The sequence below is a fragment of the Hyperolius riggenbachi genome, chromosome 7 (assembly GCF_040937935.1).
Source record: "Hyperolius riggenbachi isolate aHypRig1 chromosome 7, aHypRig1.pri, whole genome shotgun sequence".
Lineage (NCBI taxonomy): Eukaryota > Metazoa > Chordata > Amphibia > Anura > Hyperoliidae > Hyperolius > Hyperolius riggenbachi.
Genome location: NC_090652.1, coordinates 267829584 through 267846598, shown reverse-complemented (window position 1 = coordinate 267846598; position 17015 = coordinate 267829584). Strand labels below are relative to the sequence as shown.

General features: G+C 42.7%; 1 long non-coding RNA gene across 1 annotated transcript in view; it reads left to right on the top strand.

The window, feature by feature from the left end:
* The first annotated feature begins 638 nt into the window (after window positions 1-638).
* LOC137525019 (uncharacterized) overlaps window positions 639-17015 on the top strand; it is a 42908-nt gene continuing 26531 nt past the window's right edge. Inside the window, exons 1-2 of the long non-coding RNA XR_011022843.1 lie at window positions 639-719; window positions 7667-7710. This is a non-coding gene — a long non-coding RNA (uncharacterized lncRNA). The remainder of the gene's footprint in view (window positions 720-7666; window positions 7711-17015) is intronic.

The following is a 17015-nucleotide window of genomic DNA, read 5'->3' as shown; positions in this document are numbered from 1 at the left end:
GAGAAAAGGAGAGAAGTTATCTATTCTATGTCTATGTGTTAGCTAATACTTGGGGCCCAACTGGCTACCTATACTGAGGGGCTATTACTGGAGGCCCCTCTCTCAGGGGGACTACCTAACACTGAAAGTACCTTCAGCTGCATTTAGTGGGGAGCACTCCTAGATACTATACTGGGGGGCTACCATTAGTGGAAGTACCTCTGGCTACCGTTAGTGGGGAAGGGGGGGGCTACCTAATACTGTGGATACCTCTGACCTCTTTTAGTGGGGAACACTTCTGGATATCTAAACTGGGGGGAGGGGTTCTTAAAGGGGCACTACAGCGAAAAACTGTAAAATTTAAAATATGTGCAAACATATACAAATAAGAAGTACATTTTTTCCTGAGTAAAATGAGCCATAAATTACGTTTCTCTTACAATGCGGTCACTTACAGTAGGCAGTAGAAATCTGACAGAAGTGACAGGTTTTGGACTAGTTCATCTCTTCATAGGGAATTCTCAGCAAGGCTTTTATTTTTTATAAAGATATTCCCTAAAAATGATTTAAACAATAATGCTGGCCAGCTTCTCTGCTCCCTACACAGGTTTTTTGGCAGTTGGGCAGAGCAACTGCCATTCACTAAGTGCTTTTGATAACAAATATATCCCTGAGAATCCTTTATAAAGAGATGGACTAGTCCAAAACCTGTAGCTTCTGTCAGATTTCTACTACTTACTGTAAGTGACAGCAACATAGGAGAAAAGTAATTGGTGGCTCATTTTACTCTGGCAAAAATGTACTTTTTACTTGTATATGTTTGCACATATTTTACATTTTACAGTCTTTTGCTGTAGTGCCCCTTTAATATTGGGGGTACCTCTGAACTCTGATACTACAGGGTCACTTACTGCAATTCTGTGGTTGCACCTCAGGCTACCTAAAACTGGTGGGGGGGGGGGGGGGGGAGGGAACAAAGGTATCTTATAATATTTTCTTTTGGGGGGGGGGGGGGCAATGAAAATATTGCTATGAGGCGGCACAGGGAGACCAGAAGGAGCACAACGACAGAGTAAGATGCAAAGAGGGGACACAGGGAGGCCAGAGAGGGCACAGGGAAGAGAAAGAGGCACAGAGATGTAGCAGGGTACACAAAGGGTCACATTGGAGACAATGGAAGCACAGGAGGCACGAAGTGGTCATAAATGGAGCATTGGAGGCACAGGGGACAATAGGAGCATATTAGAGGCACAAAGGGAGGCACAGGAGGCATTGGGGCAGAGTGTTCCAATTTACAAACAGATTTAAGTTAAAGTCACTATTTCATTCAGTTAATTGGGAACTATCTGTATAATGATCTGAGCTGACTGGACTGTGTTCTTCTCAACAAAAGTATTCTACTTATTTTGAAAAGAATGCAGTCTATTTAGTTCAGATCTATTTATTGTATAGGATTTTTTCAGTTCAAATCTATATACTGTATTGGATTCATTTTAGGGTAAAAGTCAGTTTAATCCTTTGCACATGGGAAGTCATCCATGTTTTTTCTACAGAGTTTCTGGTTCTTACATGGAATACAAAACTGTATTACCTCTATTTCACAGCGGCTTTGAAATCATGAATAATTGTAGTTTTAAGCTGCATATTTTGGTGGCGGCATTAATTACTGTCACCGATACCTATCAAGATGCATTTGCTCCAGTGCGGACCGTAAAGGGGTGGAGTTACTCCAATTAAAGAAGTGTAAATGAGATAGAAAACATATTTGCCTCGGGGAACTGAATGCAGATACATCTCTGAAACTGTCACTTTTTCCCTTACCTGTTCCCTAAATCGCACTTTTATTAGATCTAGATCTGAGTTTAACATATATAGCAATAGTCTACGAAAACCAAGACTGTACATGGCAAATTCTAATAGCAATCAGGAACATAAGTGAAAATAAACAGTTTATTGGGGAAAAAAAGTCCTGGACAGAATACTTATTTCATAGGTCTAATGTACAATAGGCAAGGTACCAATATGCTCAGGACTGCTTAAGAGGATGATGAGACCTCATAAGGCCAGAAAAGGCCACAAAGGCTCAGGCCTTGGGTGGCTGCTGCCCAAGGGACGGCTGGACATGGAGGAGGGGTTGCCGTATATGGAAGTGGAGGTTGTAAACCGAAAAGGGCAGCAGCAAGTGGAGAACATCATATGGAAGAAGGGAGCTGCTGCATAATGGTGTGGTACATCCTGTGAAACAAAAGGACTGGTTTACATGGACGTTCCACGTGGAAGAGATACCGCACTTGAAATGGGAGGTTGGCTGTTGCATATGGATGGGAAGCTCCAAGAAACTTGGCCTACGGCAGTAAAAGTATAGGAGTAAGTTCACAGTGGGTCTGTGTTGCATTCCGTGTAAAAACAAGAATGGATCTGAGGGGAAGTCGCATTGCATGTTATGTGCACATTATATTGCATATAGTGAAGCATACAGCCAATAAGAAGTATGCTTCACTGCCACTGCTAATGCGCATTATGTGGTGACGGACTGCAGGCTCCCTGTTGAGATACCAGAGTCTGTTGCATCACATCGTTCCGAATACTCTGAACATTGCATAAACTTACAATTGCAGTGCATTACTGGATGTTAAATTGCCTCTGTTACATTACACCACAATACCCCTCTAGGAACAATAGCCTTAATCCATCCCTACCACCTCCATCTGCACAGGAAAAGATTGCAAAAAAGTCAGCACAAAAACTTGTAACAAGATTACTGAAAGTTTTGAGGCCACATAGGTCTTCGGTCTTTTCATCAGGGTATCGGTTCCAACATTATCCCTGGACCTTCATATGAATCCACTAATGGACAAGACTTCACTAGAACAAATTCTTTAAGTGTGCCACTCATATTGAAACTACAAAAAAGATCAGCTCCAAGTGGTACCCGGCCCCCCATGTCCCTTCGAGGATGTCACAACAACATTTTCCAGAGTGCTGAAGGGAGTGCTCCTCTATGGATACACTCCTCCATGTGCCCTCTGGGATTGCCCTAAGGTCGTCCCTTTTTGGAATAGAGTCTTTAAACTAATCTCTTCAGTGGTGGGACCACACTGCTCCCCTTCAGTACACCTAGAAGCAAACTAAATACTAAAGGGAACCTGAAGCTAAAGGTATAAGGAGGCTGCCATATTTAATTCCCTTTAACCACTTGAGGACCACAGTGTTGAACCCCCCTAAAGATCAGGCCATTTTACTGAAATTGGGCCACTGCAACTTTAAGGCCTCACTGCAGGGCTGCACAACTCAGCACACAAGTGATTCCTCACCCTTTTCTCCCCACCAACAGAGCTTTCTGTTGGTGGGGTGGTCTGATCGCCCCCCAGATGTTTATTTTTCCACAAATATTTGTTATTTTTTATTAAATTTCCCTATTTTTTTAAAATATATTTTTGTATTCCCCCGCCAGCCAATCAGCGTGATCAGCCGATCACTTCCGCCGTGTCACACCACTGTCCCCAGTACAGCACTGGCTTAGATCACAGCGCTGTACACGGTAATTAGACGGCCGTCTAATAGTCTCCTAGCAGCGATCGCCGCTGGGTGACTGAAGGTGGAGCAGAGCTCAGCCATCCAAGCAGGGATGCGCGCGTATTAGCGCGCACGATCTCCTGCAAACCACGCCCCAAGGACCTTCTGCCGATCAACGTTAGGCGCTCCTGAGGCTGCCGCCGCGTCCACGCCCATCTGCGTGACGCATTCGGCAAGAAGTTAAACAATACCTGCTGATCATTCTGGCGTCAGTCGTGTCTAAATCTCACACCCGAAACAAGCCTGCGGCTAATCTTGTCAGATTATAGTCAGAAACATCTGATCTGCATGCTTATTCAGGGCCAAGGGCTAAAAGTATTAAAAGCAGATGATTAGCAGGACGGCCAGGCAATATACATGGTTTAAAATTAAATAAATATATCAGCCTCCATATCCCTCTCCTTTCAAAGGAGACTTAAGCAGCCCATACACTCAGCCGATTTTCTGGCCGACCGATCGATCGCGATCGATCGATCGATCGATCGATCGCAAATCGGTTGGCCAATCGACCGATCGACGGCCGATTTCGATCGATTTCGATGGATTTCCATCGAACTAGCAGGGTGGAAAATTTAGGTCGATCTGATGAGATTGCTTATCAGTTTGCATTGGCCTTAATGGAAATCTGATGGCAAAAAAATGCCATCAGATCGAATTTCAACAGATTTCAAACTGAAATCTATTGGAATTCTATCCTGGTAAAAAATGTTCTAAAAACGCATCAGATAGATCATCAGATGCATTTCTTATCTGTCTGCTGCCAATCTGACGAGTGTATGGGCACCTTTAACCATAAGTCACCTCAACCCCCATCTAGAAGTATGGGGTTAGTTACCCCCACCGCCTCTTACGCAAGGAAGGAATGAGCGTCTTATTCTTGACATGGACAAGATTCTGCTATGACATGGACAATGCAAGGCAGGGGAAATTCAGGTGGGGGAGCCCCACGCATAACATACTGCTTTTGTATGAGAGACCAGAGATTAAAAGAGTTTATTTGTGGTGGAGACAACACAGCTCTGTTTTTAAATTTTTACTATAAAATGTAACAAAAAAGAAAGAAAGAAAGAAAATAAAAGAAATCAGTTTGGCGCAAAAAGCATCATTCTTAGTTGAAGGATATAATCACATCATCATCTGGATAAAGCCGGTGAAAAGTTTAGCACTTATCTTTCTTGACATGAAATGACATCTAAAATATATCCACATCTAAAAACCACTAATTGGATCGAAAGAAAATAATATCTGGACATTCAGACGAGATTAGATTCATAGGGCCAGGTAAGGTCAATTTTACTCAGTACTTTTTCTCAATTGAATCATGCAAATATATACTAGACGATCGCTAGCCCTTACCGCTAGCAATTATTGGAATTGCATTATGCCGTGGAAAGTACTAAGTCTCACCTCCTCATGTGAACACAGGGATTCTAGTTTCACAGTTTCTACTACTAATATTTAGCTCCTGACCCAGAGCACAGATGCAGACCAGATGCTCTGACATTCAGATACATTCTGACTTAACTAGTTTGTTTCAAGTGAGTGATTTAGACGCTACTGTTTAAAAGGAACTACCGCAATTATGGCAGCATCGAAAGCAAAGTACCATAGTGGTTATCACTCTTGCCTTGCAGCGCTGGGTCCCCGGTTCAAATCCTAGCCAGGGCACTATCTGCACGGAGTTTGTATGTCCTTCCCATGTCTGCTTTTCCCCCATATCCCAAAAACATGCAGATACGTTTATTTGGCTTCCCTCTAAATTGGCCCTAGACTATGATCTTGTATATCGGTGTATACCATTAACTGTATTGTTTTGTACCCCATGTTTCTTACTTTTGTACAGTGCCCAGGAATACGTTGGCACTTTATAAATCAATAATAATAATAATCATCTTTGGCTGCAGTATTGTCTGAATCACACACCTGAAACTAGCATGCAGCTAATCTAGTCAGATTTTGTCAAACATCTGATCTGCATGCTTGGTCAAGGCCTATGACTAAACGTGTTAGATGCAGGGGATGCACAGGACAGCCAGGCAATGTGCATTCTTTAAAGTGGACTTGAACTCTTGTACATGACAGAAGGCAAACAGAGATAAATGCACCCTGCATGTATTTAGAGAGTTTTGCCTGTTTAATTCCCCCTCATCAGTAAGTAATCACAAGTTGTAATTCCATCTCTCAGCTGTTAGCTGATTGCCATGGCAGAGAGCGCATTTGTAAACACAGGATGTTAACAATATGTCTGCTTCCATGAAAGCAGGAAGTGTGCACCCTGCAGATTTATTGCATGATTGGTACCAGCTGTAACAAAGAAATGTTTTTCTTTAAAGTGACACTGAAGCGAAAATAAACTCATGATATAATGAATTATATGTGTAGTACAGATAAGAAATAGAGCGTTTCTAGCAAAAACCAGCAGGGCTGCCAGGCAACTGGTATTGATTAAAAGGAAATAAATATGGCAGCCTCAGTATACCTCTTACTTCAGTTCCCCTTTAAGACTCCAACCAGTACTGCAAAGTGCTTAAAGATCCAATAAGTCAAGATATAGAAAAAGTGTGGGATATCCCTCTGGCATGTGAACTACCCTTAATGGTTGCTGCTCAGACCTGGGAGATCCACTATATACGATATAAGGGGATGACCCACTACTTTGAAGATACTGTATGTAAGATTTACTATGCACTTCTGATATGCTGTTTTGCCACTGTGATATAACAAGATTTAGGCATTTGGCCATGTTGTCACGAGATTTGCAATAAATCTGAGGACGGAAGGTGCGCGCCTCTAGGATCTTTTTGTTGCTATAAAGTGCTTAAAGAGAACCCGAGGTGTGTTTAAAGAATGTTATCTGCATACAGAGGCTGGATCTGCCTATACAGCTCAGCCTCTGTTGCTATCCCAAACCCCACTAAGGTCCCCCTGCACTCTGCAATCCCTCATAAATCACAGCCGTGCTGTGAGGCTGTGTTTACATCTGTAGTGTCAGTCTCAGCTGCTCCCCCGCCTCCTGCATAGCTCCGGTCCCTGCCCCCATCCCTTCCCTCCAATCAGCAGGGAGGAAAGGGATGCAGGCGGGGACTGGAGTTCTGCAGGAGGCGGGGAGAGCAGCAGACTGACACTATAGAGATAAACACAGCCAGCTCTGACAAGCTGTTTGTCAGCAGCGTGGCTGTGATTTATGAGGGATTGCAGAGTGCAGGGGGACCTTAGGGGGGTTTGGGATAGCAACAGAGGCTGGGCTGTATAGGCAGATCCAGCCTCTGTATGCAGATAATATTCTTCAAACCCACCTCGGGTTCTCTTTAAAGATGCATACCTTTCTGTATCTTGTGATCTCCTCTTTCGTTTGATGAATAGCCGTTCTACACCAAATAGCTTTCGTTCAATTTCAATTTAAAAATCGCGGCTGCCATCTTGGCTATGTTACAACTTCCGGGTCACCCCTGTCTTCTCTGTCAGGGCTCGTTTCCACTATCGCGAATTCGCATGCGTCCAACGCATGCGGATTCGCACATGTAATGCAAGTGGATGGGCCTGTTTCCACTGTAGCGTTGTTCAGGTGCGTCTTTTTCAGCGGTGAAAAAACGCACAAAAGAGCCGCAGAATTCACCTGCGAGTGGAATGCATGCGAATCGCCGCTAATGTATTTAATAGGAAATTCGCATGCTGTTTTGGTATGTGAATTTTCATGCGAATTCGCATGAAATCAATGGAAAAGCACACCGGCATTGCCATGGTTAAATTTGCATACATTGACATCCATGCGAATTTTCATGAAAATTTGCACGAAAATTTGCATGCACACGCATGCGAATTTTGCCGCAGCAATTTCGCAATGCAATAGTGGAAACGAGCCCTTAGAGAAGTGCATCACTGAATGAAGCAGGAAGAGGAAGTGACACGCATGGCCATTGCAAGAGGCGCCTCCAGAGGGGTCATTGCACGACTTTGGTGGAAGTGGCCTGTCTTAAAGGCATACCCATGAGAGGTGCTCAGAGTCCCTTTAAAGGTGATTATGCTGTTGCTTATCTTTTAGAGCAGGATGTTCTGAGCTCTGGTCCATTTTAAAAGGAAATAAATAGCCTCCATATTTCTCTCATTTCAGGTTCCCTTTAAACACCAATTAACAAGGCTGATAGTGGAGTTTTGGTAAGTACATATTTATGACAAATCTAACAAATGACACAAATAAACATACAGGACAAGGTTTGAAGTCACACTTTGGGCCATGCCCTAAGGGCGACTGAATATCTCTAGCAGCTAGTCACAGTAACTAATCAAAGCAACTAGTTAAAATATGAATAAACAACCTAGAACAACAATTGTGAAATGCCTGTAATGCGTTTTCATGTCAACCAGAGGAAATAAAATGCTTGACAGGTAATTAACTGATTCAGCTGAAATATAATTACATGTCCTCGTCCTTCAAAATTCTATATATATCATTTTGAGAGAAGTCAAGGAGATCAAGTAGAAAGATCTGTGTTGTACTACTAGTAAGCGCCTATGCAAGGTTAATAGAGGAAAAAAAACTATCAAAGTTCTGTGCAAAGGTCATGTATCCCAACACTGGAAGGATTTGGCATCATTATTAAGCGACTAATGATATATTGCAAGAGATTGGGAAAGCATGGCACCCCATTTAACAATTTGGATTTTGTATTGGCATAGCTTCCCCCTCCTCCTTTTACTATTAGCATATCATGCAGCTACTAATTATCAAAGCTGTCAGTATGGAGATCACACGGATGCAGAGATAGTAGGGAAATCACTTTTACTTCAAGTTAAAGCTCCCGAGGTGGGTTTTAAGAATGCTATTAGGACACAGAGGCTGGTTCTGCATACTATCACCAGCCTCTGTGTCTGTACTGTGCCCCCCCCTTCCCTGCACTCTGCTGTCCCCTACAAACACACCGCCGTGCTAGCAACATGCACCTTGTCACCAGCAGGCTATTTACTTTAATGCTGCCTGTCACCGCCGCTCCCCGCCTCCGTAAGCTGATTGGAGGTAAGGGACGCAGGCGGGGAGCGGCGCTATCGAGGAGGCGGGGGAGCGGTGGTGACAGGCAGCACAAAGGTAAATAGTCTGCTAGCGACAAGGTGCATGCACAGTGTTTTTTTCCTGGGGGACAGCAGAGCGCAGGGGGGCCACAGTACAGACACAGAGGCTAGTGATGGTATGCAGAACCAGCCTCTGTGTCCTAATAGCATTCTTAAAACCCACCTTGGGTTCTCTTTAAGCTAAAAAAAACAAGACCAGATACTCCCCTATTGAGAGGGAAGGCTTTGGGTCCTATAGAGCCCCACGGCCCCCACGTTCCAGCGATGTCACCATGATTTGAATCTCGTGATGCGGGAGGAGTCAGAAGTCTTCGGGAGCCCGAGTGCTCCCGAAGAGGGGCGGTTCTGTAATGTGCATGCGTGAGTGCGTGATAAAGGGTGCTCAACCATGCGCAGTAAGGAGTACTAAGCTTCAGAACTCACATCTCTGCTGTGGTAAAATCATTCTATTTTCATCTGAAGAAAATCACAAAACTCAAACACCTCATCCCCCCCCCCCCCAGATCTGCCAACCCGCAGTTCATGTCTTCTTTAAGCCCCATTCACACCTAAAACCGCCGGCGATTACCACTAGCGTTTTGCGGGAGTGATTTTGGGAGGAATCGCGATTAGCGGTGCTATGCATGCTAATCGTGATCGCTAATCGCAAATCGCTGGGAAACCGCTGCATGCCACGTGTTTGCGGTTAACGCTAACCGCAAACATGGCAGTGAGAACACTGCCATTGGCCTACATGGGCTAATGTTTTTTTAAAAACCGATAGAGTTTTGCGCTCTACACTGGTCTTCCCCCCAAAAAAAGGACTTGTACCGCCTACAGCTGATACAGAATACTGCGGCCAGACTGTTAACTAACCAACCTCGTCACTGCCACATAAAATCAGTCCTGCACTCCCTTCACTGGCTACCTATAAAGTGGAGGATCCTATTCAAGATCGGCCTACTGGCATTTAAATCACTACGTAACCTGGGCCCTGGATACATGAAAGAAATGTTACAGCTGCGTAGCAATCCCCGCAATCTCAGATACACAGGTTCTAATAATCTAGTCCTACCCAGAGTCCACTTGAAAATCTTTGGTCCCAGAGCCTTCTGTCATGCGGCTCCCATATTATGGAACTCCTTACCTCAGCAGATCGGGACAGCTTCATCTCTGGATGTGTTTAAATCCAGACTGAAAACCCACCTGTTCAGTTTTGCATTTGCAGAAATATAATTTTTGTTGGGTTAATACTTCATCCTGTTACCAATTACTGAATCTGAGAGAGCCTAAGCGTTTTGAGTCCTATGGGAGAAAAGCGCTATAGAAATGTTATTGAAGACTTCCAAAGCCTCCTGTGGTGACCAATCGGTCGAATACTGCTACCGGGGGAGTCCTAGGATCGTGGGGACAGTGAGGACCCAGAGCCTTCCCTCTCCATAGCTGAGTATCTAGTTATTTGTTGCTTTTTATTTTTTAGCTTAACATTCACTTTAAAACTTATATCTGGAGGTTTTTTTTTTTGTAAATCCTCTCCCCATGCTTTACTCCTCATTAGAAAACTCGAAGTTCCATTGCTTTTATCATGGCAGGGCTTCTCCTCAGGTCCCCATTGGTAGGGATGGTCAAAAGGATGCAAATAATTTCGAGAGGATGCATCACTATGCAAATTTATGCAGTTTTAAAATGAACCAATTAAATCCTGCTGAGGTAAAATTTGATTTGTTCATTTCAAGCTGCAAACGTTTGCATAATCCTGCATCAACTTAACATTATTTGCATCTCATTGAGCGTCCCTACCCATTGCCTTTTTGAGTTGGACAGGTGCATCTTCATAGCAGCCAAGCATTCAGTGCTGGCATCTGGGATGGAAGGGGGCGTGGCATGTTTGCACTACTGGCTACCACCCTTCCTCACTGAATGGATGGGGGGGCTGCTAAAGCTATGACTCTCCCTCAGTATCTAACATGACAGTGGTGTAATTACAAAGTTGTAATGTATTGGTAGGAATGGCAATGTGGGGGCAGCACAGGGATGCTTGGGATTTGGTATGGAGGGTCAAGGAGCAGATTAAAAATTGTGGAATTGGGTTTTAAAGGATGAGTACAGCTATACATACTTTACCATCCCTACTCGATTTCCATCTACGTTTTTCACTATTCACCCTGCCCCCTCATGTATTCTTTACTGTCCTTACCCTATCACCATTCTATTCTTTACTATACACACTCTACCACCAAAGCATTGTTAACCCATCTTACCCTAACCCCAATTTCATTCTTTGTCATTTTCATCCTGCCCCTCACAATTTGCATCTCACTGACCATCCCTAGTTGCTACGATAACGTTGCACTAAAAGCACAACTTTTACAGCTGGCTGCAGTAACGGTACTATTGTGCGCCCTCTGCACACAGCAATATGACTGCAGCTTCGTGCACCAACCCCTTCTGCATGTCCATATCAGAGTGCAGAGTTCATCATTTGCACTATAAATCTGCTCCACATGGCTTTGAAAAATTTAAATTCAAGGTTACTTTATACCAATGTCAAGAGCAGTCAGATTTGGCCCTCAAGTGTTTTCCACCACTTGACACCAGGAAACCGTATAAGGAGGGAAGAGGGCCATTAAAGAGACACTGAAGCGAGACTAAATCTCGCTTCAGGTCTTATATATAGCAGGGGCACGTGTGCCCCTGCTAAAACGCCGCTATCCCATGGCTTAACGGGGGTCCCTTCACCCCCAACCCACCCCCCGCAAACCTTGGTCGCAGACTTGGTCGCTTTTCCCCTCTTTCTGGAGGCAGGGCTAACTGCTGCAGCCCTGCCTCCCAGCGCGTCTATCAGACGCGCATCGCCGCCTCTCCCCCTCCCCTCTCAGTGAAGGAAGACTGAGAGGGGCGGGGGAGAGGCGGAGATACGCGTCTGACAGACGCGCATGGGGCAGGGCTGCGGCGGTTAGCCCTGCCCCAACCAGGAAGCGCTCCCCCGCTGCACGGAGGGGGTTTGGGGGGACAGGGACCCCCGTTAAGCCGCGCTATAGCGGCGTTTTAGCAGGGGCACGCATGCCCCTGCTAGCTATGAGGTCTGAAGCGAGATCTATTCTCGCTTCAGACTCTCTTTAAACACCACAGAACTTTATAAGGGAGGGAGGTGGCCACTAGACATTGGCCTCAATTCACTAAGCTTTATCGAACACTTTATCGAACGTTGGATAATTTACCTCATGAGTAAAATCTCATTTTGAATTCGCTAAGGCGTTATAGATTTATCAAATGTTTTATCGATAAAACGTTCAATAAACCTATAACACCTTAGTGAATTCAAAATGAGATTTTACCCATGAGGTAAATTATCAAATGTTCGATAAAGTGTTTGATAAAGCTTAGTGAATTGAGGTCATTGAGGTTGGCCTGTGACTTGGTCCCAGTGTTCAATTTCGGCCCAGTTTGTATTTGAGTTTGACACCCCTGCTTTATACTAACACGCTGCATTATAATAATGAGGTGCAATTCAAAGTCTATTAACGGTGTACACCTCAGCAGCCGTGCTGCAATGCAATGGGTTACATTGTTACAAAGCAGAACATTCAATGGCGGTGCTAGAAATCGCACATGTTGACATGCTCAAGGTGTCAATGAAGGTGCACATTGGTCAGTTGCGACTTTGTCTGCATTATATCACATTGCAAATTATGGTTTTAGTTCTATTATTTGTACCTTATAACACAACACCAGCTCCAGGAGGCTGCACCCCCCCCCCCCCCCCCCTTGCAATCAGCACAAATAAAAATTCCATCATGTTTGGTTAGTGCTATGTTTGTGCCCATTTGTGCTGTAAAAATAAAATTTGTGCTGCTTAATTGCACATATTTTTTTTCCCCAGACAAAAACATCACTGAGTCCCTATGCAACAGCCTACGGCCATGAAACGGGTATGGTTGGGTAGTGCTGTGTTTGTGCTCAATTGTGCTGCAAAATTCATCATTCTATCTTTTATAGTTTTCGAGATATTCAAGTTTTTAGGTCAAATCATCCCCCCTTAGAACATCACAAAAGCTGAGTGGACTTTCGTGAATTAACCAAACGTGATGTCCATTATCACCCTTGATATTTACCTTGACCCTGGAATGAACCAATATTTTTTGTTTTTCTAACATAGGAAACTAGGGTTAATATTTCTGGTATTCCCGCCAAATTAAGGATGATCAATGAGATGCAAATATTTCCACACTACAAGCACTTTTCTGAGCGCTTTGTGATGGATTAGCGCTTTCTGAGCGCTATTTAAAAATTTCTGCCATTCATGTTCCTTAGAAATTTTTAAAAACCACTAATCAATTACAAAGTGCTCAGAAAAGCAATTATAGTGTGGCTGGGCCAGAATTATGTAAATTTGTATGCAAATCTATGCAGCTTGAAAATGGACCAATCAATTTAAACCTGGATGGGACTTGATTGGTCTATTTAAAGCTGCATATATTTGCATAAAAAAATTACATAAATCTGCATGAACTTGGAAATAATTCATTGATCATATCTACTTCAAATCTGAATCCTATAAAAGTTGTTTAATACAGATGATCATATTTCCAAACCCATTAAGACTTCTCAACTTTTTATTTCAATTTTCTGTAGAGTGCTCAAAGTTTAAGGAAAAAAAAATTAATACATTTCGTAAAATATAACACCTGGAGCTTTGAAAAGAAACTTTAAATTGAACTAAACCAATGTTGCTACTGTAAAATGTTTGAATACTCTTGTTGCAGCTGATATATTAAATTTTCCTCCTTGATTAGCGAAACTCCAGAAATATTTCAGTATATGGAAGAAAACTTCACTTTGGTGGCTTGGCAGGTGTAATACAATTAAAATGAATGTTATTCCTTGTCTACTATACTTGTTAAAAACACTTTCAATTAGAACCTGTTCACATTTTCTTCACCCCATCAGATCAGTATTGTTAAACTGTATATGGTCCTTAGGCTACGCTAAAGGGTGCATTGCGGGATAATGGCCCCTCTGTAACGCGACTTGCCGCACCACCATGAACCACTTATGCGACCTTCACAGTGCAGCGGGTGCATTGCGGTACAATAAAGTGCGGCTTGGTAATGCACTGCATGCGCAGTAATGGTTACAGTGAAGTATACTTTTCATGAACTGTATGCGACACTGCTTTCTCAATCTGTTGCATTCCTATTGTCGGGGAATGCAACGCAACAATCACTGTGAACGCAGCCTTAGAGGCAGCTACAATTAAAAATACTACCATGTTTCTATCCAATTACTAAGGTGGGCGAAGCTCTCAGACTGCCTTTATTTTCACACAGCTGCACACCTGACCAGAATAATAGATTGACGCAAGCAAAAATACAAACTGGGGAATTATGGGTAAAATTGGAACAAGACTACACATCAATTCCATTGGGTGAGGCACAATGGCTTCATACTGAGACCATAAACCACTAAACTTGCACCCATTAGATAATTTTGATCTTTCAAAATGAATGACCAAATCGCCATAAGGGCCTGGAACCCACTAGCAACGCTATTCTAAGTGCTGGAGATTTGAGAAGCTCTTGCTAATGTAATGCTATGGGCGTGATCCCACTTGAGGGATGTGATTTTTAAAAATCCCCATAGCCTTACATTAGCCAAAGCTTTCCAAATCACTAGCGCGTAGAAAAGACTGCTAGTGGGTTCCAGGCCTAATACCATCTCTATTGACCCCAGCAATTGCCAATCCACAATTTACTGTACTGGATTAGAAGACATGTATTTCTTTTTAAGTATGTTGAACTTGGTAGAGTCAATGCATATTTTTCCATAGCAACTGTTGAGATTTCCAGGGACATAATGGAACAACTTCTATTAAACCATACTGTATACCATACTTTAAATGTCAACCATGCTCTCCAGCTTAATGGCTTTAATTTCCCATAGAGCACTAACTGGAATAATCAAAACAGAGTGTGAAGATGTAGGTTTATGAGTGGAACCACTGAAGCCTGGTACACACATCCAATTTTGATTGGACAATCTTTCCACTCCCATGTAGCAAGAGATCCAACAGATTTGGAATACTTTAAATAGATTGTGTAGATAAGCTCTCATACTACATGGAAGTGGTAAAATTGGCCAATAAAAATTGGATGTGTGTACACACTTCCAATTATGATTGGCTAATCACTGACCAATTTTACCACCTCCATGTAGTATGAGTCAACAGATATTGAATACTATGAGCAAATTGTGTAGGTAAGCACTCATACTACATGGAATTGGTAAAATTGATCAGTGATTGGCCAATCGTAATTGGAAGTGTGTATACACATCCAATTTTGATTGGCCAATTTTACCACTTAAGACTCACACAGTCTTTTTGAAACTTCCAGTGAAATTTTACCCAAGAACTAGATCGAGAGAGTATTTAATCAACAAGGGAAAACAAACAATAGTATTTTTCACATAACAGTATGTTAACTTTACATTTCAAGTAAAAAGTGGCCAGAGTGATTCTCAAAATTCTTTGAAAAAGACCTCCCTTGGTCTGGTTACCTTTCCAAGACACTGGTGAAATCCACACACATCCCCTGGTCCTGCTCAATGTTTACCCACTTTGGACCAAGGTTGTGGAGATAACTGAACAAAGACCTTTTAAATAACCCAGGTGTTGTAGAATATTAGTTAAAAACTTTATTAGTAACCAAGACGCAACAGCTCTTTACACAATCCTTTCAGAAAGTGTGAAGGTGTGTGTGCATGTGTGAAGGTGGGCGTGTGCACGTGTGAAGGTGGGCGTGTGCACATGTGAAGGTGGGCGTGTGCACGTGTGAAGGTGGGCAAGTGCAAGTGTGAAGGTGGGCGTGTGCAAGTGTGAAGGTGGATGAGTGTCTGTCAGTCTGTCCAGATCGCTAATCTTTTCATATACTACAGAGCTTACAAGAGACAATACCTTGACCACTTCACCACTGAGGGGTTTTACCCCCTGACCACCAGAGCAATTTTCACCTTTCAGCGCTCCATCCATTCATTCGTCTATAACTTTATCATAACTTATCACAATGAAATGAACTATATCTTGTTTTTTCCGCCACCAATTAGGCTTTCTTTAGGTGGGACATTATGCCAAGAATTATTTTATTCTAAATGTGTTTTAATGGGAAAATAGGAAAAATGTGGGAAAAAAATTAATTATTTTTCAGTTTCCGGCCATTATAGTTTTTAAATAATGCATGCTACTGTAATTAAAACCCATGAAATTTATGTGCCCTTTTGTCCCGGTTATAAAACAGTTTAAATTATGTCCCTATCACAATGTTTGGCGCCAATATTTTATTTGGAAATAAAGGTGCATTTTTTTCAGTTTTGTGTCCATCCCTAATTACAAGCCCATAGTTTATAAAGTAACAGTGTTATACCCTCTTGACGTAAATATTTAAAAAGTTCAGTCCCTAAGGTAACTATTTATGTATTTTTTTTAATTGTAAATTTTTTAATTTTTTTTTTAATTACAAAAAAAAAAAAAGGGGGGAGTGTGGGAGGTAATGAGTTAATTTTTAGTGTAAAACTAATTTATTTCTATGTAAAAAATGCTAATGGTGTAGTTTTACTGTTTGGCCACAAGATGGCAACAGTAACTTTTTGTTTATTGCGACCTGCGAGCGTCCTTCCGGAAGCTCGCAGGAAGTACAAGGAGGCTGTGAGTGTTTGTTTTTTCTAATAATGATCGCGCTGTCCATAGGAGAGCAGCGGATCATTGTGGGGCTTAGATCAACGAACGGGAATGGATTTTCCCGTTCATTGATCTCCGGGCGACGGCGTGTTTACTAGCGGCGGGCAGCGTGTTTACGAGCGGGAGCAGCGGCGGGAGTGCGCAAAGTACGGATTTCTCCGTCCCTGGGGGTTAAAGGATGGAAAAAGGGACAGAGAAATCCGTACGGGCGGGGGTAAAGTGGTTAAAAACCGAGATGATCAATGAGATGCAAATAAATGCAGCTTGAAAGCAAATTTCATGCAGCATAGGATTTTGCCAATCAGATGCAATGTTGATTATGGATTGGTCCAATACCATGTTGCATACAATTTGAAAGAAATTTTCATGCAAACCAGAACTGTTTGCATCTCACTGGCCATCTCTACTTCGGAACAATTTCCTTACGTCTGCTCTCATAACAGTCTAAATCGTGTTACAGTAGAATCGGGTATTTCAAACAACTTGAATAATTCAAACAAAGCGAGTGGCCCAGCAGATTATTTCAGATTCAGGCAATTTAAACACACGTGAGCATATAAGATTTGGTTTTGGCATCTGTAAGCTGCCGTGCTATTTACATGTGTGTCACGCGCCATCACCCCTGTATCTAATTGCAAGAATAAAAAACAAAAGTCAGAAAAAGTGTAAATGTATTCTT